This window comes from Pongo pygmaeus, chromosome 10 (assembly GCF_028885625.2).
Source record: "Pongo pygmaeus isolate AG05252 chromosome 10, NHGRI_mPonPyg2-v2.0_pri, whole genome shotgun sequence".
Taxonomy (NCBI): domain Eukaryota; kingdom Metazoa; phylum Chordata; class Mammalia; order Primates; family Hominidae; genus Pongo; species Pongo pygmaeus.
The window spans coordinates 117536869-117561730 of NC_072383.2; the positions used below are offsets into that span (position 1 = coordinate 117536869).

The 24862-nt window shown below is 41.8% G+C and overlaps 1 long non-coding RNA gene across 1 annotated transcript; it reads right to left on the minus strand.

Annotated features, from left to right (window-relative positions):
* Positions 1 to 527: 527 nt before the first annotated feature.
* LOC129010237 (uncharacterized) lies at positions 528 to 24403 on the minus strand. The gene is made up of 3 exons (XR_008492954.1): positions 24252 to 24403; positions 23827 to 23908; positions 528 to 748 (listed from the first exon to the last, which is right to left on the minus strand). It is a non-coding gene; the product is annotated as an uncharacterized LOC129010237 (long non-coding RNA).
* Positions 24404 to 24862: the final 459 nt, after the last annotated feature.

Below are 24862 nucleotides of genomic sequence, written 5' to 3' on the forward strand. Positions count from 1 at the left end.
AAGCGCTGGTGTCAAAATGTGAGCCAAGATCATTTCTGGTGGTGTTTGATTACAGATGCTATATTAAAAATAAGTGAAGAGAAGTAAAAGGATGTTTTGGGGGCAAAGAAGTCACATATCTGGACTTTGCTCTACACAGGGGAATCTGGGAGTGTTGCTATGAGATGTGTGGAATGGGGAAAAACTGAAGGCAGAAGGAGCAGTTTAGGAATAGGGTGAAGAGGTTCTGAACATGGATAATTAAAGTAAAGGCTAAGTGAATATCTGTCTTCCTGCTGCAGTTATTTACCTACACAGAGGCAAACCTAGACATAGCAGTCCCATTCCTCACTCAAGAAGGCCCCTGCCAAACTGACCACCCAGTGCTTTCATTCATGGGGGATATGACTGAAAATGTTTTTAGCATTGGTTCCAGAAACTAGAGACAGTTTTTTGTGTGCCTCAGTTTACCTATTTGGAAAATGGAAATTCAATGCCAGTGATGGCTATTTCACAGAGATTCAGTAAGAAAATGCATGGAAATAGACTTTTTAAAGTTACAGTTGTCAACCCAATGTTAAGGTTTTACTGTACCTTGAGCAACACGCAACAGCAGAAAGCACTCATGTAAACTTCAACTTCATGATTGATTCTTTGTATCTTAATTTTGTAAATTTAAAATTTCGGATATTAAAGAATGAGGTAGTGGAGGGAGATTTTCTTGTGGTGTTGTTTCCATGGTGACCAGCTTGCAGGCATTAACTGCTGGCTGAAATAAAGACAAGTAAGAAAAAGATGGCAAGGTGGCTGGATATGGTGGCTCACGCCTGTAATCCCAGCATTTTGGGAGGCCAAGGTGAAAGGAGTTTGTACACAGGAGTTCAAGACCAGCTGGGGCAACATTGGGAGACCCTGTCTCAACAAAACATAAAAAATTAGCCCTGTGTGATGGTGCATGCCCGTGGTCCCAGCTCCTTGGGAGGCTGAGGTGGGAGGATCACTTCACCTCAGGAGGTTGAGACTGCAGTGAGCTGGGATCATGCCACTGCACTCCAATCGGGGTGACAGAACAAGACCCTGTCTCTAAAATAAAAAATGGCAAAGTGCTTTGCACAGTGCCCGGATCATAGTAAACAATCACCACCTCTATTAAAGCAGCATAGACATAGAGGCTTGTCATGAAGAGTATCATGGGAAATTCTCTTCCGCTTTGGAATGTTTCAGCCTGAATATTTTGAGATTTAAAATGTTTTTAAAGCAGGGAAACTTTACGGGATAAGACTTGGACAAGGAGTCTGATTTGTGGATTTCCCCTTATTCTGAGCCAACTGCACCATGGGGCTTCACCTATCCCAGTTTCCTTGTGTCTTGTTTAAGAAATCTTTGCCTACCTCAAGCTCAAGATATTCTTCTATATTGTCTCTAGAAGTTTTATCATGTTTCCATTCACATGGAGATCTACAATCCACCCGGGATTGATTTTTTTTTCTTTTTTTTTATTATTATTATACTCTAAGTTTTAGGGTACATGTGCACAATGTGCAGGTTAGTTACATATGTATACATGTGCCATGCTGGTGTGCTGCATCCATTAACTCGTCTTTTAGCATTAGGTATATCTCCTAATGCTATCCCTCCCCTCTCCCCCCCGCCCACAACAGTCCCAAGATTGTGATGTTCCCCTTCCTGTGTCCATGTGTTCTCATTGTTCAATTCCCACCTATGAGTGAGAACATGCGGCGTTTGATTTTTTGTCCTTGCGATAGTTTACTGAGAATGATGATTTCCAATTTCATCCATGTCCCTAAGAAGGACATGAACTAATCATTTTTTATGGCTGCATAGTATTCCATGGTGTATATGTGCCACATTTTCTTAATCCAGTCTATCATTGTTGGACATTTGGGTTGGTTCCAAGTCTTTGCTATTCTGAATAGTGCTGCAATAAACATACGTGTGCATGTGTCTTTATAGCAGCATGATTTATAATCCTTTGGGTATATACCCAGTAATGGGATGGCTGGGTCAAATGGTATTTCTAGTTCTAGATCCCTGAGGAATCGCCACACTGACTTCCACAATGGTTGAACTAGTTTACAGTCCCACCAACACTGTAAAAGTGTTCCTATTTCTCCACATCCTCTCCAGCACCTGTTGTTTCCTGACTTTTTAATGATTGCCATTCTAACTGGTGTGAGGTGGTATCTCATTGTGGTTTTGATTTGCATTTCTCTGATGGCCAGTGATGGTGAGCATTTTTTCATGTGTTTTTTTGGCTGCATAAATGTCTTCTTTTGAGAAGTGTCTGTTCATGTCCTTCGCCCACTTTTTGATGGGGTTGTTTGTTTTTTTCTTGTAAATTTGTTTGAGTTCATTGTAGATTCTGGATATTAGCCCTTTGTCAGATGAGTAGGTTGCGAAAATTTTCTCCCATTTTGTAGGTTGCCTGTTCACTCTGATTGTAGTTTCTTTTGCTGTGCAGAAGCTCTTTAGTTTAATTAGATCCCATTTGTCAATTTTGGCTTTTGTTGCCATTGCTTTTGGTGTTTTAGACATGAAGTCCTTGCCCATGCTTATGTCCTGAATGGCAATGTCTAGGTTTTCTTCCAGGGTTTTTATGGTTTTAGGTCTAACGTTTAAGTCTTTAATCCATCTTGAATTAATTTTTGTGTAAGGTGTAAGGAAGGGATCCAGTTTCAGCTTTCTGCATATGGCTAGCCAGTTTTCCCAGCACCATTTATTAAATAGGGAATCCTTTCCCCATTGCTTGTTTTTCTCAGGTTTGTCAAAGATAACTATCCTAAATATATATGCACCCAATACAGGAGCACCCAGATTCATAAAGCAAGTCCTGAGTGACCTACAAAGAGACTTAGACTCCCACACAATAATAATGGGAGACTTTAACACCCCACTGTCAACATTAGACAGATCAATGAGACAGAAAGTTAACAAGGATACCCAGGAATTGAACTCAGCTCTGCACCAAGCGGACCTAATAGACATCTGCAGAACTCTCCACCCCAAATCAACAGAATATACATTCTTTTCAGCACCACACCACACCTATTCCAAAACTGACCACATAGTTGGAAGTAAAGCTCTCCTCAGCAAATGTAAAAGAACAGAAATTATAACAAACTGTCTCTCAGACCACAGTGCAATCAAACTAGAGCTCAGGATTAAGAAACTCACTCAAAACCACTCAACTACATGGAAACTGAACAACCTGCTCCTGAATGACTACTGGGTATGTAACAAAATGAAGGCAGAAATAAAGATGTTCTTTAAAACCAACGAGAACAAAGACACAACATACCAGAATCTCTGGGACACATTCAAAGCAGTGTGTAGAGGGAAATTTACAGCACTAAATGCCCACAACAGAAAGCAGGAAAGATCCAAAATTGACACCCTAACATCACAATTAAAATAACTAGAAAAGCAAGAGCAAACACATTCAAAAGCTAGCAGAAGGCAAGAAATAACTAAAATCAGAGCAGAATTGAAGGAAATAGAGACTCAAAAAACCCTTCAAAAAATTAATGAATCCAGGAGCTGGTTTTTTGAAAGGATCAACAAAATTGATAGACCGCTAGCAAGACTAATAAAGAAGAAAAGAGAGAAGAATCAAATAGACTCAACAAAAAATGATAAAGGGGATATCACCACCGATCCCACAGAAATACAAACTACCATCAGAGAATACTACAAACACCTCTATGCAAATAAACTAGAAAATCTAGAAGAAATGGATAAATTCCTCGACACATACACCCTCCCAAGACTAAACCAGGAAGAAGTTGAATCTCTGAATAGACCAATAACAGGCTCTGAAATTGTGGCAATAATCAATAGCTTACCAACCAAAAAGAGTCCAGGACCAGATGGATTCACAGCTGAATTCTACCAGAGGTACAAGGAGGAACTGGTACCATTCCTTCTGAAACTATTCCAATCAGTAGAAAAAGAGGGAATCCTCCCTAACTCATTTTATGAGGCCAGCATCATCCTGATACCAAAGCCGGGCAGAGACACAACCAAAAAAGAGAATTTTAGACCAATATCCTTGATGGACATTGATGCAAAAATCCTCAATAAAATACTGGCAAACCGAATCCAGCAGCACATCAAAAAGCTTATCCACCATGATCAAGTGGGCTTCATCCCTGGGGTGCAAGGCTGGTTCAATATATGCAAATCAATAAATGTAGTCCAGCATATAAACAGAACCAAAGACAAAAACCACATGATTATCTTAATAGATGCAGAAAAGGCCTTTGACAAAATTCAACAACCCTTCATGCTAAAAACTCTCAATAAATTAGGTATTGATGGGACGTATCTCAAAATAATAAGACCTATCTATGACAAACCCACAGCCAATATCATACTGAATGGGCAAAAACTGGAAGCATTCCCTTTGAAAACGGGCACAAGACAGGGATGCCCTCTCTCACCACTCCTATTCAACATAGTGTTGGAAGTTCTGGCCAGGGCAATTAGGCAGGAGAAGGAAATAAAGGGCATTCAATTAGGAAAAGAGGAAGCCAAATTGTCCCTGTTTGCAGATGACATGATTGTATATCTAGACAACCCCATTGTCTCAGCCCAAAATCTCCTTAAGCTGATAAGCAACTTCATCGAAGTCTCAGGATACAAAATCAATGTACAAAAATCACAAGCATTCTTACACAACAATAACAGACAAACAGAGAGCGAAATCATGAGTGAACCCCCATTCACAATTGCTTCAAAGAGAATAAAATACCTAGGAATCCAACTTACAAGGGACGTGAAGGACCTCTTCAAGGAGAACTACAAACCACTGCTCAAGGAAATAAAAGGGGATACAAACAAATGGAAGAACATTCCATGCTCATGGGTAGGAAGAATCAATATGGTGAAAATGGCCATACTGCCCAAGGTAATTTATAGATTCAATACCATCCCCATCAAGCTAACAATGACTTTCTTCACAGAATTGGAAAAAACTACTTTAAAGATCATATGGAACCAAAAAAGAGCCCGCATCGCCAAGTCAATCCTAAGCCAAAAGAACAAAGCTGGAGGCATCACACTACCTGACTTCAAACTATACTACAAGGCTACAGTAACCAAAGCAGCATGGTACTGGTACCAAAACAGATATAGATCAATGGAACAGAACAGAGCCCTCAGAAATAATGCCACATATCTACAACTAACTGATCTTTGATTTTTTGTATATAATATGAGGTAGAGACCAAGATTCAAATTTGTCCATGTGGATGGCCAATTGACCCGGAACCCTTCATTGAGAAAGCTGTTGTTTCTCCATCGCTCTCCAATGGCACCTTTCTTATAAATCAAGTGTCCCTAGGCTGGGCACAGTGGCTCATGCCCGTAATCCTAGCACCTTGGGAGGCCAAGGTAGGAGGATTATTTGAGGCCAGGGTTTCAAGACCAGTCTAGGCAACATAGGGAGACCCCGTCTCTACAAAAAAATTAAAGAATTAGCTAGGCTTAGTGGTGTCTACCTGTAGTCCCAGCTACTTGGGAGGCTGAGGCAGGAGCATCACTTGAGCCTGGGAGGTCAAGGCTATAGTGAGCCATGATCACACCACTGCACTCTAGCCTGGGCAACAAGAAAGACCCTGCCTCAAAAAAAAATAAAATAAAATAAAGTGTCTCTACGTGTGAGGGGTTTGATTCTGAGCTCTTTATGCTGTTCCACTGGTCTATTTTTTTTTCCTGTATCAAAGCGTGCTCCTTTAATTCCTCTGGCTTTATTATAACTCCTGATATCCAGTCATGAAAATCATCTGACTTTGTTCTTCTTTGTGATAATCTTGGCTTTTGATTTTCCACACATATTTCAGAATCACCTTGTAAATTTCCACAAAAACAAAAACTTGCTGGGGTTTTCATTCTGATTACAGTGTCTATATCAATTTGGGGAGGATTGATGTCCTCACAGTATTGATTTTTTTTCACAATAACCCTGTGCAGTAGGTTCTGTTGTTATCCCACTTGAAAAATACATTCCTCCTGTGTAGCTGGGGCACAGGAATGTGAATGAATCCTGTGGTCTACCAAGGAAGAAGAGTGGGCATGGTTTGCCCCTCCTGGAAGATATATTTTATCATTGACTTTGTTTAGAATTACTGGCTCATGACAGTAATATAAAGCACACTGATTGTAGTCAGTATGATTATATTGCTTTTAAATTTTCTTTTTCTTTTCTTTTCTTTTTTTTGAGACAAGGTCCCATTCTGTCACTCAAGCTGAAGTGCAGTGGCACCATCATGGCTCACTGCTGCCTTGGCCTCCTAGGCTCAGGTGATCCTACTGCCTCAGCCTCCTGAGTAGCTGGGAACCACAGGTGTGCACCACCATGCCTGGCTAATTTTTTAAGCATGTGTAGGGATGGAGTCTCCTTATGTTGCCCAAGCTGGTCTTGAACTCCGGGGCTCAAGCAATCATCCCACCTCAGCCTCCCAAAATTCTGGGATTACAGGCGTGAGCCACCGTGGCCAGCCCTTTTAAATTTTCTACTAATCATGCACCTGTCACTCTGTGCACCTGGGGCAGGCCAGTCCCACTGCCCTTAATGTGCCGCCAACCTAATCTCACCAATTTGATGAGTCAATGAAAGACATCAATTTGGAAGTGAGAAACACAGGTAGGTAAATACAAGTGATGTCTTTTTTTTGGATGAGCATGGTGGAAGACACACTCAGCTTTTCACAGGGAGCAATGGCAGGGGAGTTGTGATATAAATGAGCCATAAATGGCCTCTGTATATTAACCCCAAGTTGGCCTCTGTATATTGGCCCTTGGTTGTTTATTTTTTCACTCTAGGCTGAGACCTATTAGATAAAAAGCCCAAGAAATGAAATTCAAATTTTTGCACATCCAATTGTTTTAAAAATAGCTCAAACAGATTTCCAGTCATTTAGAGCCTATGCTGGAAAATCTCAGCTCTTAGCCATTGATAAGAAAGGGCCTTGTAATTATGAGGCCCCAGGCCACTGCTGCCCTTTGGAGCTCTCTGACTCAGAGACCACTGTGCTGATGAGCCCCAGCATCTAGACAAATAACCTGCTGTCTGATCCCCTTTCTTCAAGGAGTCCCCTTGCCCTCCTCTCCTCTGGATGGTCTCCTGCTGTGAGGACTTCACCTGTCATGCAACCACATTCAAGCACTGCTCAGTAATGCTTGTGGTGTATTACTGCCTCTGCTGGTCATATCCTTTTCCTTGATCAGCTTTGAAATGGAAACCCCTAACAGAGATGGTGTTTAAAACAGTTAAACTGAGGTGTCTGTAGCATAGCGGTAGCAGTTGCCCTTGCTGAAGTGTCGCAGGTTAGATTTATTCCTGACAATACAGCAGTCCCCCTTAATCCTCGGGGGATATGTTCCAAGACCCCCAGTGGATTCCTGAAACCACAGATAGTACTGTAGCTGATTGCCATCCATTGGAAGACGTTTCTGTTCATGTCTTCCACCTGCAAATGTAATGCATTTTGCTTCTTAACTAAGCACTTACCACGCACTGTAGCCATGACTTTTGCAGTCTAAGATACAATAGCAAAACTCGCATGAATTTCTTTTTCCTTTTTCACAATTTCACGGATAGAAGATTTGTTCTTACTGTAGATCTTAGCAACCTCAGCATGTGATTTTTTTTCCTCCGTCATTAAGTTGAGAACTTTCACCTTTTTTACATTAAGGAAGCATTTTGGCATATCCAAATTGCTAGCATCACCACTCTTGTGCTTTGGGGCCATTATTAAGTAAAATAAAGGTTACTTTAACACAAGCACTGCAATACTGTGACAGTCGATCTGATGACCTAGATGGCTACTAAGTGACTGACAGGTGGGGATGCTGGACAAAGGGAGGATTCCCATGCCAGGTGGGACAGAATGAGATGGCTGGAGATTTCATCACGCTATTCTATGCCTCCCCAGTCCAGCTCATTTGTTGCCATCTTTCTCTACTGCATGCCAACCCAGACTTCCAGCATACCAAATTTTGCCCAGCTCACACACGTCAGACACCTCCTTGTCTGGAGCCAAGGATTAGAGAAATAGCAATTAGGATTCTGTCATTGAGCTGCAGTATAATGAATGGTGTCTCCTTTTGTAGTGCCCCCGCATTAGGAATGACCCCCGTGCATTTGGCCTGTGTTCAATGACATCATGCAGAAGGAACCAGCATGCTGCTGGCTAAAGGACTCCAATAAGTCATGCTGTGGATGTGAGAAATCAGCTAGGCCTTCCCCGGAAAGGCATCCTCATCCAAGGTGCCATTAGTAATGCTGCTATTCGCAATCATAATAAAAATAAAAGTAATAGGAAAATCGCATAGAGGCAATTCTGCTGCCTACTGGATTTCTAATTTTCTTGAGGATGCCAGAAGCAATCTTGGGCCCATTATGTCTAAATGAGGCACATTATAAAAGGCTTGCAAAGTCCAAACTGCTTTTACAGTCATTAATTAGCCAGACTTGTAAATAGGCCCATAAGATTAAGCCTGGGTATCGTCTCTGGTCTCTAGAATGGGGCTGTAGTATGCAGGGAAGTCAAATATCAGTTGTTCAGTCATTATCTTCCCTTCTTTCTTATCTCAGTTCTAATCAGATGTTGCCTTTTTGAGGGGTTGAAAGAGGGAGATGCCACATAACCAAACACCTGATGAGAATGCTCTGAACTTCCCTGCAAGGCTGTGGGCAGTGTGAGCACAGGGACTGATGGTGTCATCTTAGTTCCTATACACACAGCATCTTATACTCAGCAGGTGTATCAGCCAGCATTCCTAGCAAGCTAAAGGAATTTCACTCTGGCTTTCTTCACCTAAAAGAAAACATACAAGAAGGATTTGGGGGTGCATGAAATGAATGAATGAGAAACTGAAGAATCAGGCTTGCAAGAGAATAAGCACCAGAAATTCCAGCAAATGTCCAGCAGCAGGAATGGTGTGGTTCGCGACTTTAACCATCTTCAGGCACTTGCTCAAGATTCTGAGCCCATATATATATATATATATTATATATCCTAATCCCCAATACCTCAGAATGTGACCTTCTTTGAAAATAGGGGTTTTGCAGAAGTAATTAGTTATGGCGAAGTCATATGTATGGCAGGTGTCCTCATAAGAAGACAGCCATGGGGAGGCACAGAGATACAGGGTGAATGCCAACTGAAGAGAGAGGCAGAGACTAGAGTGATGCATTTGCAAGCTAAGGATTGCTGAAAGCTACCAAAAGCTAGGAGAGATGCATGGAACAGATTCTCCCTTAGAAACTTCGGGAGTAACCAGTCCTGCCATTCCCTTGATCTCAGACGGCTTGACTCCAGAACAGGGAGACAATTTCTGTTGTTTGAAGAAACCCAGTTTGTGGTACTTTGTTATAGGAGCCCTAGGAAAGTAGTAGAGATGATCTGAAGGCTTGAACCTGAGCAACTACAAGGTTATGGTTGCCATTGATTAAGGTAAGAAACACTAGATAAGGTTCTCCATAAAGAGGGTAAATGGTCAATTGTATGCATATGTGATTCTGGGTTTACCAGACAGATTAAGTTTATTCCTATAGAACAGGGTTTCTCAGTCATGGCACTAACTACATTTGAAGCCAGATAATTATTTGTTATGCAGGTCTGTCCTATGCATTGTAGGATGTGTTTGCAGCATCCCTGGCTTCTGCTATACAGATGCTAGTAACACCAGCCACCCTACCCAAGTCATTACAATAAAAAAGTCTTCAGTCATTGATATCCTTTAGGAGGTATTTTAGTCCACTTGAGCTGCTGTAACAAAATAACCTTAGATTAGGTAATTTATAAACAGCAGAAATTTATTGCTCAAAGTCTTGGAGGCTGGGAAGTCCAAGATCAAGGCACCAGCAGATTTAGTGTCTGGTGAGCATGCTTTCTCTCTCTCTCTCTCTCTCTCTCCCCCACCCCCTTTGAGACAGCGTCCTTCTCTATTGCCCAGGCTGATGTGCAGTGGCATGATCATGGTTCACTGCAGCCTTGACCTCCCAGGCTCAAGCAATCCTCCCACCTCAGCTTCCTGAACAGCTGGGACTACAGGTGTGTGACACCATGCCTGGCTAATTTTTTAACCTTTGTGCAGAGACAGGGTCTTCCTCTCTTGCCTAGGCTGGTCTTGAACTCCTGGGCTCAAGCGATCCTCCAGCCTCTGCCTCCCAAAGTGCTGGCATTACAGGTGGGCTTTCTCTCTCCTTCAAAGATGGCATTTCCCTCTGGTAGAAGAAGCAAGCAAGCTCCCTCAAACTTCTTTTTTTTTTTTTATTTTATTTTATTTTATTTTATTTTATTTTTTTCCATGGATGTTCTTTTTTTTTTTTTTTCTTTTATTATTATTATTATTATTGTTATTATTATTATTATACTTTAGGTTTTATGGTACATGTGCGCAATGTGCAGGTAAGTTACATATGTATACATGTGCCATGCTGGTGCGCTGCACCCACCAACCCGTCATCTAGCATTAGGTATATCTCCCAATGCTATCCCTCCCCCCTCCCCCCACCCCACAACAGTCCCCAGAGTGTGATGTTCCCCTTCCTGTGTCCATGTGTTCTCATTGTTCAATTCCCACCTATGAGTGAGAATATGCGGTGTTTGGTTTTTTGTTCTTGCGATAGTTTACTGAGAATGATGATTTCCAATTTCATCCATGTCCCTACAAAGGACGTGAACTCATCATTTTTTATGGCTGCATAGTATTCCATGGTGTATATGTGCCACATTTTCTTAATCCAGTCTATCATTGTTGGACATTTGGGTTGGTTCCAAGTCTTTGCTATTGTGAATAATGCGGCAATAAACATACGTGTGCATGTGTCTTTATAGCAGCATGATTTATAGTCCTTTGGGTATATACCCAGTAATGGGATGGCTGGGTCGAATGGAATTTCTACTTCTAGATCCCTGAGGAATCGCCACACTGACTTCCACAAGGGTTGAACTAGTTTACAGTCCCACCAACAGTGTAAAAGTGTCCCTATTTCTCCACATCCTCTCCAGCACCTGTTGTTTCCTGACTTTTTAATGATTGCCATTCTAACTGGTGTGAGATGGTATCTCATTGTGGTTTTGATTTGCATTTCTCTGATGGCCAGTGACGGTGAGCATTTTTTCATGTGTTTTTTGGCTGCATAAATGTCTTCTTTTGAGAAGTGTCTGTTCATGTCCTTCGCCCACTTTTTGATGGGGTTGTTTGTTTTTTTCTTGTAAATTTGTTGGAGTTCATTGTAGATTCTGGATATTAGCCCTTTGTCAGATGAGTAGGTTGCGAAAATTTTCTCCCATTTTGTAGGTTGCCTGTTCACTCTGATGGTAGTTTCTTTTGCTGTGCAGAAGCTCTTGAGTTTAATTAGATCCCATTTGTCAATTTTGGCTTTTGTTGCCATTGCTTTTGGTGTTTTAGACATGAAGTCCTTGCCCATGCCTATGTCCTGAATGGTAATGCCTAGGTTTTCTTCTAGGGTTTTTATGGTTTTAGGTCTAACATTTAAGTCTTTAATCCATCTTGAATTGATTTTTGTATAGGGTGTAAGGAAGGGATCCAGTTTCAGCTTTCTACATATGCCTAGCCAGTTTTCCCAGCACCATTTATTAAATAGGGAATCCTTTCCCCATTGCTTGTTTTTGTCAGGTTTGTCAAAGATCAGATACTTGTAGATATGTGGCATTATTTCTGACGGCTCTGTTCTGTTCCGTTGATCTATATCTCTGTTTTGGTACCAGTACCATGCTGTTTTGGTTACTGTAGCCTTGTAGTATAGTTTGAAGTCAGGTAGTGTGATGCCTCCAGCTTTGTTCTTTTGGCTTAGGATTGACTTGGCGATGCGGGCTCTTTTTTGGTTCCATATGAACTTTAAAGTAGTTTTTTCCAATTCTGTGAAGAAAGTCATTGGTAGCTTGATGGGGATGGCATTGAATCTGTAAATTACCTTGGGAAGGATGGCCATTTTCATGATATTGATTCTTCCTACCCATGAGCATGGAATGTTCTTCCATTTGTTTGTATCCTCTTTTATTTCCTTGAGCAGTGGTTTGTAGTTCTCCTTGAAGAGGTCTTTCACATCCCTTGTAAGTTGGATTCCTAGGTATTTTATTCTCTTTGAAGCAATTGTGAATGGGAGTTCACTCATGATTTGGCTCTCTGTTTGTCTGTTATTGATGTATAAGAATGCTTGTGATTTTTGCACATTGATTTTGTATCCTGAGACTTTGCTGAAGTTGCTTATCAGCTTAAGGAGATTTTGGGCTGAGACAATGGGGTTTTCTAGATATACTATCATGTCATCTGCAAACAGGGACAATTTGACTTCCTCTTTTCCTAATTGAATACCCTTGATTTCCTTCTCCTGCCTAATTGCCCTGGCCAGAACTTCCAACACTATGTTGAATAGAAGTGGTGAGAGAGGGCATCCCTGTCTTGTGCCAGTTTTCAAAGGGAATGCTTCCAGTTTTTGCCCATTCAGTATGATATTGGCTGTGGGTTTGTCATAAATAGCTCTTATTATTTTGAGATACGTCCCATCAATTCCTAATTTATTGAGAGTTTTTAGCATGAAGGGTTGTTGAATTTTGTCAAAGGCCTTTTCTGCATCTATTGAGATAATCATGTGGTTTTTGTCTTTCGTTCTGTTTATATGCTGGATTACATTTATTGATTTGCGTATATTGAACCAGCCTTGCATCCCAGGGATGAAGCCCACTTGATCATGGTGGATAAGCTTTTTGATGTGCTGCTGGATTCTGTTTGCCAGTATTTTATTGAGGATTTTTGCATCAATGTTCATCAAGGATATTGGTCTAAAATTCTCTTTTTTTGTTGTGTCTCTGCCAGGCTTTGGTATCAGGATGATGCTGGCCTCATAAAATGAGTTAGGGAGGATTCCCTCTTTTTCTATTGATTGGAATAGTTTCAGAAGGAATGGTACCAGCTCCTCCTTGTACCTCTGGTAGAATTCGGCTGTGAATCCATCTGGACCTGGACTTTTTTTGGTTGGTAAGCTATTGATTATTGCCACAATTTCAGCTCCTGTTATTGGTCTATTCAGAGATTCAACTTCTTCCTGGTTTAGTCTTGGGAGGGTGTATGTGTCGAGGAATTTATCCATTTCTTCTAGATTTTCTAGTTTATTTGCATAGAGGTGTTTGTAATATTCTCTGATGGTAGTTTGTATTTCTGTGGGATCGGTGGTGATATCCCCTTTATCATTTTTTATTGCATCTATTTGATTCTTCTCTCTTTTTTTCTTTATTAATCTTGCTAGCGGTCTATCAATTTTGTTGATCCTTTCAAAAAACCAGCTCCTGGATTCATTTATTTTTTGAAGGGTTTTTTGTGTCTCTATTTCCTTCAGTTCTGCTCTGATTTTAGTTATTTCTTGCCTTCTGCTAGCTTTTGAATGTGTTTGCTCTTGCTTTTCTAGTTCTTTTAATTGTGATGTTAGGGTGTCAATTTTGGATCTTTCCTGCTTTCTCTTGTGGGCATTTAGTGCTATAAATTTCCCTCTACACACTGCTTTGAATGCATCCCAGAGATTCTGGTATGTTGTGTCTTGGTTCTCGTTGGTTTCAAAGAACATCTTTATTTCTGCCTTCATTTCGTTATGTACCCAGTAGTCATTCAGGAGCAGGTTGTTCAGTTTCCACGTAGTTGAGCGGTTTTGAGTGAGATTCTTAATCCTGAGTTCTAGCTTGATTGCACTGTGATCTGAGAGACAGTTTGTTACAATTTCTGTTCTTTTACATTTATTGAGGAGAGCTTTACTTCCAAGTATATGGTCAATTTTGGAATAGGTGTGGTGTGGTGCTGAAAAAAATGTATATTCTGTTGATTTGGGGTGGAGAGTTCTGTAGATGTCTATTAGGTCCGCTTGGTGCAGAGCTGAGTTCAATTCCTGGGTATCCTTGTTGACTTTCTGTCTCGTTGATCTGTCTAATGTTGATAGTGGGGTGTTAAAGTCTCCCATTATTAATGTGTGGGAGTCTAAGTCTCTTTGTAGGTCACTCAAGACTTGCTTTATGAATCTGGGTGCTCCTGTATTGGGTGCATATATATTTAGGATAGTTAGCTCTTCTTGTTGAATTAATCCCTTTACCATTATGTAATGGCCTTCTTTGTCTCTTTTGATCTTTGTTGGTTTAAAGTCTGTTTTATCAGAGACTAGGATTGCAACCCCTGCCTTTTTTTGTTTTCCGTTTGCTTGGTAGATCTTCCTCCATCCTTTTATTTTGAGCCTATGTGTGTCTCTGCACGTGAGATGGGTTTCCTGAATACAGCACACTGATGGGTCTTGAGTCTTTATCCAGTTTGCCAGTCTGTGTCTTTTAATTGGAGCATTTAGTCCATTTACATTTAAAGTTAATATTGTTATGTGTGAATTTGATCCTGTCATTATGATGTTAGCTGGATATTTTGCTCGTTAGTTGATGCAGTCTCTTCCTCGTCTCGATGTTCTTTACATTTCAGTATGATTTTGCAGTGGCTGGTACCGGTTGTGCCTTTCCATGTTTAGCGCTTCCTTCAGGAGCTCTTTTAGGGCAGGCCTGGTGGTGACAAAATCTCTCAGCATTTGCTTGTCTGTAAAGTATTTTATTTCTCCTTCACTTATGAAGCTTAGTTTGGCAGGATATGAAATTCTGGGTTGAAAATTCTTTTCTTTAAGAATGTTGAATATTGGCCCCCACTCTCTTCTGGCTTGTAGGGTTTCTGCCGAGAGATCCGCTGTTAGTCTGATGGGCTTCCCTTTGATGGTAACCCGACCTTTCTCTCTGGCTGCCCTTAACATTTTTTCCTTCATTTCAACTTTGGTGAATCTGACAATTATGTGTCTTGGAGTTGCTCTTCTCGAGGAGTATCTTTGTGGCGTTCTCTGTATTTCCTGAATCTGAATGTTGGCCTGCCTTGCTAGATTGGGGAAGTTCTCCTGGATAATATCCTGCAGAGTGTTTTCCAACTTGTTTCCATTCTCCCCGTCACTTTCAGGTACACCAATCAGACGTAGATTTGGTCTTTTCACATAGTCCCACATTTCTTGGAGGCTTTGCTCGTTTCTTTTTATTCTTTTTTCTCTAAACTTCCCTTCTCGCTTCATTTCATTCATTTCATCTTCCAGGGCTGATACCCTTTCTTCCATTTGATCGCATCGGCTCCTGAGGCTTCTGCATTCTTCACGTAGTTCTCGAGCCTTGGTTTTCAGCTCCATCAGCTCCTTTAAGCACTTCTCTGTATTGGTTATTCTAGTTATACATTCTTCTAAATTTTTTTCAAAGTTTTCAACTTCTTTGCCTTTGGTTTGAATATCCTCCCGTAGCTCGGAGTAATTTGATCGTCTGAAGCCTTCTTCTCTCAGCTCGTCAAAGTCATTCTCCGTCCAGCTTTGTTCCGTTGCTGGTGAGGAACTGCGTTCCTTTGGAGGAGGAGAGGTACTCTGCTTTTTAGAGTTTCCAGTTTTTCTGCTCTGTTTTTTCCCCATCTTTGTGGTTTTATCTACTTTTGGTCTTTGATGATGGTGATGTACAGATGGGTTTTTGGTGTGGATGTCCTTTCTGTTAGTTTTCCTTCTAACAGACAGAACCCTCAGCTGCAGGTCTGTTGGAGTACCTGGCCGGCCGTGTGAGGTGTCAGTCTGCCCCTGCTGGGGGGTGCCTCCCAGTTAGGCTGCTCGGGGGTCAGGGGTCAGGGACCCACTTGAGGAGGCAGTCAGCCCGTTCTCAGATCTCCAGCTGCGTGCTGGGAGAACCACTGCTCTCCTCACAGCTGTCAGACAGGGACATTTAAGTCTGCAGAGGTTACTGCTGTCTTTTTGTTTGTCTGTGTCCTGCCCCCAGAGGTGGAGCCTACAGAGGCAGGCAGGCCTCCTTGAGCTGTGGTGGGCTCCACCCAGTTCAAGCTTCCAGGCTGCTTTGTTTACCTAAGCGAGCCTGGGCAATGGCGGGCGCCCCTCCCCCAGCCTCGCTGCCGACTTGCTGTTTGATCTCAGACTGCTGTGCTAGCAATCAGCGAGACTCCGTGGGCGTAGGACCCTCTGAGCCAGGTGCGGGCTATACTCTCCTGGGGCACCGTTTCCTAAGCCCGTCGGAAAAGCACAGTATTCGGGTGGGAGTGGCCCGATTTTCCAGGTGCCGTCTGTCACCCCTGGAAAGGGAACTCCCTGACCCCTTGCGCTTCCCGAGTGAGGCAATGCCTCGCCCCTGCTTCGGCTGGCGCACAGTGCACTCACCCACTGACCTGCGCCCACTGTCTGGCACTCCCTAGTGAGATGAACACGGTACCTCAGATGGAAATGCAGAAATCACCCGTCTTCTGCGTCGCTCGCGCTGGGAGCTGTAGACCGGAGCTGTTCCTATTCGGCCATCTTGGCTCCTCGCCTCTCAAACTTCTTTTATAAGGACACAAATTACATTTATAAGGGCAGAGCCCTCATAGCCTAATCACCTCCCAAAGACCCCACCTCTTAATACCACCACATTGGGGATTAGGTTCAACATATGAATTTGAGGGGAGGGTGCACAAACATTCATATCATAGCAGGGGACAAAATTGTCCTTGGTTAAGAACCATTGTATAGAAAAACTCCTGGAGCTAGGCTGGGCTTGGTGGCTCATGCCTGTAATCCTAGCATTTTGGGAGGCTGAGGTGGGCAGACTGCCAGAGCTCAAAAGTTTGAGAACAGCCTGTGCAACATGGTGAAACTCCGTCTCTACTAAAAATACAAAAAGTTAGCTGGGCGTGGTGGCACTCACTGGTAGTCCCAGGTTGGAGGGCTGAGGTGGGAGAATCATCTGAGCCCAGGAGGCGGAGGTTGCAGTGAGCCAAGACATGCCGCCACTGCGCTCCAGCTTGGGTGACAGAGCGAGACTCTGACTCCAAAAAAAAAAGGAAAGAAAGAAAGAAGAAGGAAGGAAGGAAGGAAAGAAAGAGAAAGAAAGAAAGGAAAGACAGAAAGAAAAGAAAAGAAAGAGAAGGAAGGAAGGAAGAGAAGAGAGAAAGAAAGAAAGAAAGTCCCAGAGCCTAAACTTACTAAAACTTGAATCTTTATTCGTCTGTGGATTCCTCAGCTTATTTATTGTTTCACTGAAAGTTCTCATGAGGGCCTCCTTTCGGTTTGAGCCAATTAATACCATCTGGTCATATTCATTTAATTGTTTATCATGTATTTCCATTCTAGAATATAACTCCACGAGGGCAAGGATTTTGCTTGTCTTGTTCCCAAATGTATCTGTCTCAAAAAAAGAAAAAAAAAGATTGACTAGAACTATATTGGTGGAAAAGGTTCTGAACTATAGAATGCTGCACACATGGAAGCCACTAGACATTTCCTGCCTGGCTCACTTAGGTGTCTCTGCAAGTAATTCAGAAAGGCTCTTTTACACCAATTTTTAAAAATTATTTTTGAGTTACACATGACTATATTCTTTTTTTAAAAAAATTAAAACATAAATATAGATAAGAACTCTTTTAACCACCCCCTCAATCTTTATTCCTTTTCCACCTCTTTCCTCTGGAATGTATCCTTCCACACCTTTCTCTGTGTTACAAAAAGTGTTCATAGAAAATACGTAGGGCTGGGTACAGTGGCTTACGCCTGTAATCCCAGAACTTTGGGAGGCCAAGGGGAAGAATCACTTGAGGCCTGGAGTTTGAGAGCAGCCTGGGCAACATAGTGAGACCCCATCTCTATTTTTAAAAATCACAAATAATAAATAAATAAGGAAAATACATAGCATTATTTCACCTGTGTTTTTGTATATACAAACATAAATCATATCACATTGTATGTATCATATTGCAACTTGCTTTTTTGATTCAAAGGTGAAAAGTATGTTGTTAAAATCCTTGAAAAGTAGTATGGCTTTTGGAGCTAGATGACCTGGATTTGAATGTCCTGTGTACTCATGTGACCTTGGGCACATTATTTAACATCTTGGGGCCTCAATTGTTCTGTGAGCATAATTTGGGAATCTCCTAAATAACTGTTGTAAGGATTAAGCTGTTTATTGTGGGTAGGCATTTAGGAGAGTTTCTGGAGCATCCCTGCCCCTGGACAAGTGTGCATGGATATTATTATCTATCTGACAGAGGACGTGGTCCCTTTGCTGCTACAAAGTATTTCACAGTGTGGTTATTTCCCCATAGATGGATATTAAATCATTTCCCATGTTTTGGCTATTACAAGCAACTCAGTGTTGAAAATCTTTGTGTAGCTCTCATTGTGCACATCCATCTGCATTTTTCTCTAGGATAGATGCCAGGGAAAGAAATCTCTGGATCCTAGGGCACATGCATTTTTTAGTTTTAATAAATATTGCCAAACAGTCCCCCAAAGGGGCTGAACCAAGGTACACCCCTATCTACAGAGTGTGAGGATCAAATTCTTACCAGGTTGAATCTGCGTTTTTGGATAAACCTAACCCCTCTCATGTTCATTAAGCCACATCTATTTTCAGAGCTCAGTTGACATCTCTGGCTGCTCCCTCTTCATTTTTCCAGCTTTGCGTCCTCAAGCAGCTCCTTGCTATTGTTTTCCTTCCTGACTCTTGTTTAATGCGGCCAAGTGCTTTTGGAATCCTGGGTAATGATGGCAGACAACGTGCAGCGGGTATGGGAAATTGGAGGTGCTGAATATAGCGTTTGTAAGGAGTCTTTGGCATGATTTCAGCCTGAAATGGAGCACTTTGCACTCAACCTAAATTGCCTCAATTGCACCTGGCATGCTGGGTGGAGGTGGCACAACTCATGCAGTCTGAATATTTCTCCAGAACAGGATGGGCTGTCTTCCCCAGCCTTCGAAGCAGTATACCAGCTTACCACGGAGATAAGACTTAAACCTAGCTTTGGACTTGAAAGAGCACTTTCCTTTCAAACCCTACAGATGTCAGCAAAAGACCCTTTTGTTGGTAACCTCAGGGGGTGGTAATTCCTTAATATAGAGAAAAGAAAAATTTGGTAATTTAGGGCCTCAACTGACTATCATAAAATCCACTTCATTTATTCATTATTATTTTGGGAGAAGTGTAAGATTTGCAAAACAGAACTGAAAAGATTCTCCAAAAATTCCAAATAAGCACCTTAGCAGCTCCCTGGGAGGAGAAGATGAATTTAAAACGATCATATATTTTTATTTTTTCACCCAGTGTTTACCCCCCAGCAACCTTTCATCATGATGATTGTGTTTAGTCAACTATCAGCTGAGGTGACTGTTTTGTTCTATTTGCTCTCCCTGCCTGGAAAAAAAAGGGCTTTGAAATAAATTTCTGGAATGGTGCTTGGCATTCAAATGCTAATGAGATAGTGAGGCAAAGCGTTGGACACTAAATGTTTACATTAAAATGGAAATATGTAATCGATTTTTCCAATAGGGTCTTCTATTCACTGTTAAAATATACTTTATGAGACTAAAAACAAAACAACCACAAAAAAAAATCACCCTCTGTAAGTAATACCGACTGAGGCAGCAACTTCTTGGTGAGCTACAGCCCTGACCAGGTATAGAGATAATTGTTTCCAATACTGCATCAGTACACACCATTGTCCTTGTTATAATAAAAAGAAAAGGAGATTCATTTCTTAGCTAGGCATGGGATTATTATCATTGTAGGTACTTTCTTTCTTTTTTTTTTGAGATGGAATCTCACTCTGTCACTGAAGCTGGAGTGCAGTGGCGCAATCTGGGCTCACTGCAACCTCCGCCTCTAGAGGGTTCAAGCGATTCTCCTGCCTCAGCCTCCATAGTAGCTGGGAGTACAGACACATGCCACCATCCCTGGCTAATTTTTGTATTTTTAGTAGAGACAGGGTTTCACCATATTGGCGAGGCTGGTCTCAAACTTCTGACCTCATGATCTACTCACCTTGGCCAAAGTGCTGGGATCACAGGTGTGAGCCACTGCACCAACCATTGTAGGTAATTTTTAATGGTGGTGATTACTGAGTAAAATAATATCTTCTTTTTAGATGCCTCTCTCCAAATGATCTCTCTCCATGATCTTTCGAAATGATAATGTTGAAATTCTTTTAGTCTGTTTGTTTGACCATTCTAGATGGTTTGAGAAAAAGTGGATTAAACACTAGCGTTTTGGAGTTTGAGAGATGTAAATTGGAATTGAAGCTCTGCCATTTCCTGGCTGTGCAGCTTAGGGTCTCTTTGAGCCTCGGTCATCACATCTGAAAAATGCTGCTCAGGCTGAAAGAAGAGCTGGGTTACCAGAAAATATGGAAAAGAAAGCCCACTTTAGATAACAATTCAAAATATCTTCCTATTATGGGCACAAGATATCAATAATAAAATGAACTAATGTTTATCTTGTGTTCATTATATGCCAGTCACTGTTTAAAAGCTATTTGCATTAACAAATGTAATTCTTCTAATAACTTTATTAAGTAGATACTATTATTAGGTAGGTACTTATATCAGTTTTAAACATAGTGGTTAACTTATTCAAACAAATATTTACTGAATGTGTTTGCATTTTCTCAGCAAAATAGGATTAGTTGATTTATTCATTAAAATATATATTAAGTACCTACTGTGTACCAGGCACGTATAATTCTGGGGATATATTGGTGAGCAAAATTAGACAGTCTTTGCTATCAGAGAAATTAGCAACTTGCCTACAACCATACCACCCTGAATGTGCCCGATCTCATCTAATCTTGGTAGCTAAGCAGGGTCGGGCCTGGTTAATACTTGGATGGGAGAAATTAGAGTCTGGGCAAAAAGGTAGATTGTATTCAGCTTCTCTAAAAAACGGTGAATTGTTATAAAGTGAACAAAATGTGAAGGACACAGGGACTTGCTCCTGTAAGAGAAGCTAACAAAGACATCTGCTGTAGACTGGGAAAGTGACTTGGGGGCTGAGGTCTAAAGGAGATGCCAGAATTGATTAAGTGAGGAACAGAGCATGGGTGGGTGTGTTCCAGGCAGTGGGAGCAGTCCTTTCATAGGCCCCAGAGTGAGAGGAACATGGCTTGTGAGAGAGAGCCTCCCTCTAACCCATTTCCATCTCTCTTTCCCATCCTGGAAAGTGAAGAGGATCGGGCATTTTTCTAGCCCTTTAATTAAGAGAGCCACTGTACTGTTGTGTGGTAAAGAGGAAAAGGTGTGTTATAAGATGTGGAATCACGACCATAACTCAGTTTTGTTTGAAAACGTTTTTCTGGGCTCTTGCCAATGTCTCCATGCTTCCCTAGAAGCTGAGAGACCCAAGTCAAGGTAAACAGAAGAAGGAAACTCTGTGAATGAAGCCTAAAGAACCAATATGGCAGCTCAACATGCCACGAGCTACAGGGAAAGCCTTGAGGGGAGCTGTTGTCTCAGCATCGTGGAACAGGTGCGTGACACAGTACATGAATGATGGAGACAGCACCATGTAATCGCCTGAGAGATGTTCTGGGATCTTATTACACCGTGTTAGACTTGGGCAGGAGCATCTCAAAATTGCAATTCCTCCCATGGGTGGGGAGTGTGTGTGCACACACCAGTAACTGAAAGTATGCCAAGTGTTCTAAGCCTCCTGAAACAAACTGGAATAGAAGTGTGAAATTTTGTAACTGTGATGGTTAATGATACTCTGCTTCTCAGCAGAGCCAGAAATATTCTTGTTAAAATGCCCTGTGTTCTACCAACAAAAGCGGCAATGTGTGTTGAATGTTGCCAGCCTCAAGGGCCTTCCTCAGCTCTGTGTGTATGTGTGTGTGTGTGCATGCACGTGTGCCCACACATGCATGCATGAGGGTAAACACTAGACATAGAGATGGGGAAATGTATCTAATTTGGAAAAGATCTCAGAAATTGCCACTGTAGCCTGTATGATTGAGAAATAAACATGAAATTCTTATTTCATGTTTTCACATGAAATAATTATTTCAATAATTACCACAAGGACAGTCTCTGTTATACTTCCCACCCTCATCTGGCCTTCTTGCTCCCTGGTAAGTCAATTAGATCCCATAACTTTTCAATCTCCATGGGCTATTAAAATAGCCTAGTTACTGGTCCATGTTTTTCTATTTTTTATTATATTAAAATATAACAAAATTTATCATCTTAACTATTTTTAAGTGTACAGTTCTGTGGGATTAAGCACCTATCATTGTCCAACCATCACTACCATCCGTCTCAAGAACCCTATTCATCATGCAAAACTGACTCTGTGCTCGTTAAATAATTCCCTACTCCCTTTCTCCCTAAATCCCTGGTAACCTTCATTCTACTTTCTGTCTTTGTGAATTTGACTACTCTCGGCACTTCATAAGTACGTGAAATCATGAAGTATTTGTCTTTTTGTGACTGTCTTATTTCACTCAGCATAATGTCCTCAAGGCTTATCCATATTGTGGCATTTGTCAGAATTTCCTTCTTTTCTTTTTTTTTCTTTTTTTGAGACAGAAGTCTTGCTCTTTTGCCCATGCTCAAGTGCAATGGTGTGATCACAGCTCACTGCAGTCTCAACCTCCTGAGCTCAAGTGATCCTCCTGCCACAGCTTCCCAAGTAGCTGGGACCACAGATACACGCCACCATGCCTGGCTATTTTTAAAATTTTTTTGCAGAGATGGGGTCTCGCCATATTACCTACATTGGTTTTGAACTCCTGGCTCCAGCAATCCTCCTGCCTCAGCCTCCCAAAGTGCTGGGATTATAGGCATGAGCCACTGCACCTGATTCCTTCATTTTTTAAGGCTAAATAATAGTCAAATATACATATATATATATTTCACATTATGCTTATCCATTCATCCATTGATGGACTCTTGGGTTGCTTCCACATATTAGCTGTTGTGAATAATGCTGCTGTGAATATGGGTGTACAAATATCTTGAGATCCTTCTTTCAGTTCTTTTGGGAATATGCCCAGAAGTGGGATTGTGGATTATATGATAACTCTTTTTTTTAGGAACTACCATACTGTTTCCCACAGTGGCTGCACCATTTTATATTCCCACCAACCATGCACAAGGGTCCCAATTTTACAATCCAGTCCATTTTTAAACTTCGATTTTATACTCACTTCCAAGTTCCCCCTTTCAGTTCTCCAGCATTGGCTGGGCTGGCGAGGTTGATCTGGCCTGCCCTCTTCCTGCCTCCCACACACTTTCCTGCTTCTTTTCCACTATGTTAAAGTGGGAAGGAGGAAGGGGAGAAGAGGACGTTTCCTCATGACATTGTCCTTGGTGAACTGATCGTTTTCCTGTCTGTTGTCTCCACACGGGAGCATCTCCGTGCTGGGAGTTAGGGCTGCTTCTTTCCGCTGGTCATTTCCACGGATCTGGCTTCATTGTCCATAAACTCAGTGTGGTAGGTGGAGGCCGCAACAGACTTTCCTGGTAATGAATTCAATCTTTACAAAATGTTATTGTTTTTCTTCCTACTGGGCCTCAAGACCTAAATATTTTTGTTATTTCTTGTCTGAGGATTTCTATATCATGTGGGGAGTATAAAAATCAGACCCACACACCATGATATGTGCATGCTTGGGGTTCCAGTTTCTTACAGGAGACTTTTTTTCCCCACTGTAGTAATGCCCTAAGCTGTATTCCTTTGAGACTTTTTTTTTTAAGAGACAAGGTCTTGCTCTGTTGCCCAGGCTGGAGTACAGTGGTGCAATCATAGCTCACTGTATCTTCAAAATCCTGGGCTCAAGTGATCCTCCCACCTAAGCCCCCTGAGTAACTAGGACAACAGGCATGCACCACCATGCCCAGCTAATTTTATTTTCTGTAGAGATGGGGTCTCACCATGTTGCCCAGGCTGGGAGTTTTGTTGTTTTTTTTTTTAAGCTGCGATGTTTCCCGGCGTATATCTGACAGCTTACCTCCAGCCTACCTTAAGTGCTTGCTTCTCCTTCTCTGCGTAGGAGCTCTCTTGGGTTTCATAGGAGCTTTTCTGGCTGAGTTCTGTACAGTATGGAAACACAAGGGAAGTTAATACCCTCAGAGCAACCCTCAACATTTGGGGGATGAGAGTTGGTGGATAAATGTGCCATTCCCCATCTGAGGTGGAATGATTCCTAAGTGAGTTCTGCACAGTCTCCCAGAGGTCCCCAGCAGGACTGAACCTCAGTTGCCCACGAGAGTGACTTGCTTATTATGAACCCATTACTGATTTTTTTTCTCTTTTCCTCTCTTTATTCCCCCATTTCCTCACTGTGCTTCCTGGGATCACCTCCTGAATAAACTAACTGAATCCAAATCTTTGTTTCAGAGTCTGTTTTGGGGAAACCCAGACTAAAAGACCCACCGAGAGCCCAGACTCATCTGTGCTAGTGGGAAACCTTTCTGCTTCTGTTCCCTTTGAGAGACCTCACTTTATGCAACAGTCTCACATTTGGCTTCCCTCTTTGCAGAGCCCCAAATCCATGTCCCTTGTTGCCATAGTGACATTAGAACTCCAGCCCTCAGCCACTCGGTGCTTGTGTTCTGTATCTGAACTCCCCCGGGTTGCCCTGGTCTCAGCTGGAGTTCACCCACATAGTATTTAGTTCTTTTTGTTTTACTTTTGACCCTTTGGGGTGTTCTTCTGTTTGAGCCTGGCTCTCCATTACTTAATTATTTCTAATTAGCATTTTTGTGGCGTTGAGGTTGCCTATGCTCGTCAATGGGTCATGTTCTGAGGAGTCTATGTCTTTCAATCAGCAGTGTGGTTGGATGATTCTACTCACCAGAGTTACATCAGTGAAAGACCAGAAGGCCCTGCCCTCAGGGGGCTTACATTCTAGTATGGAGAGATGAAGTATAAACAATAAATAGATACACATGGAATATATAAGTCAGGTGATGATCTGTGTCATGGAGAAAAATAAAAGAATAAATGAGGATGGAGGAGGAAGCGGAGGAAGGGCTAGAGGACTG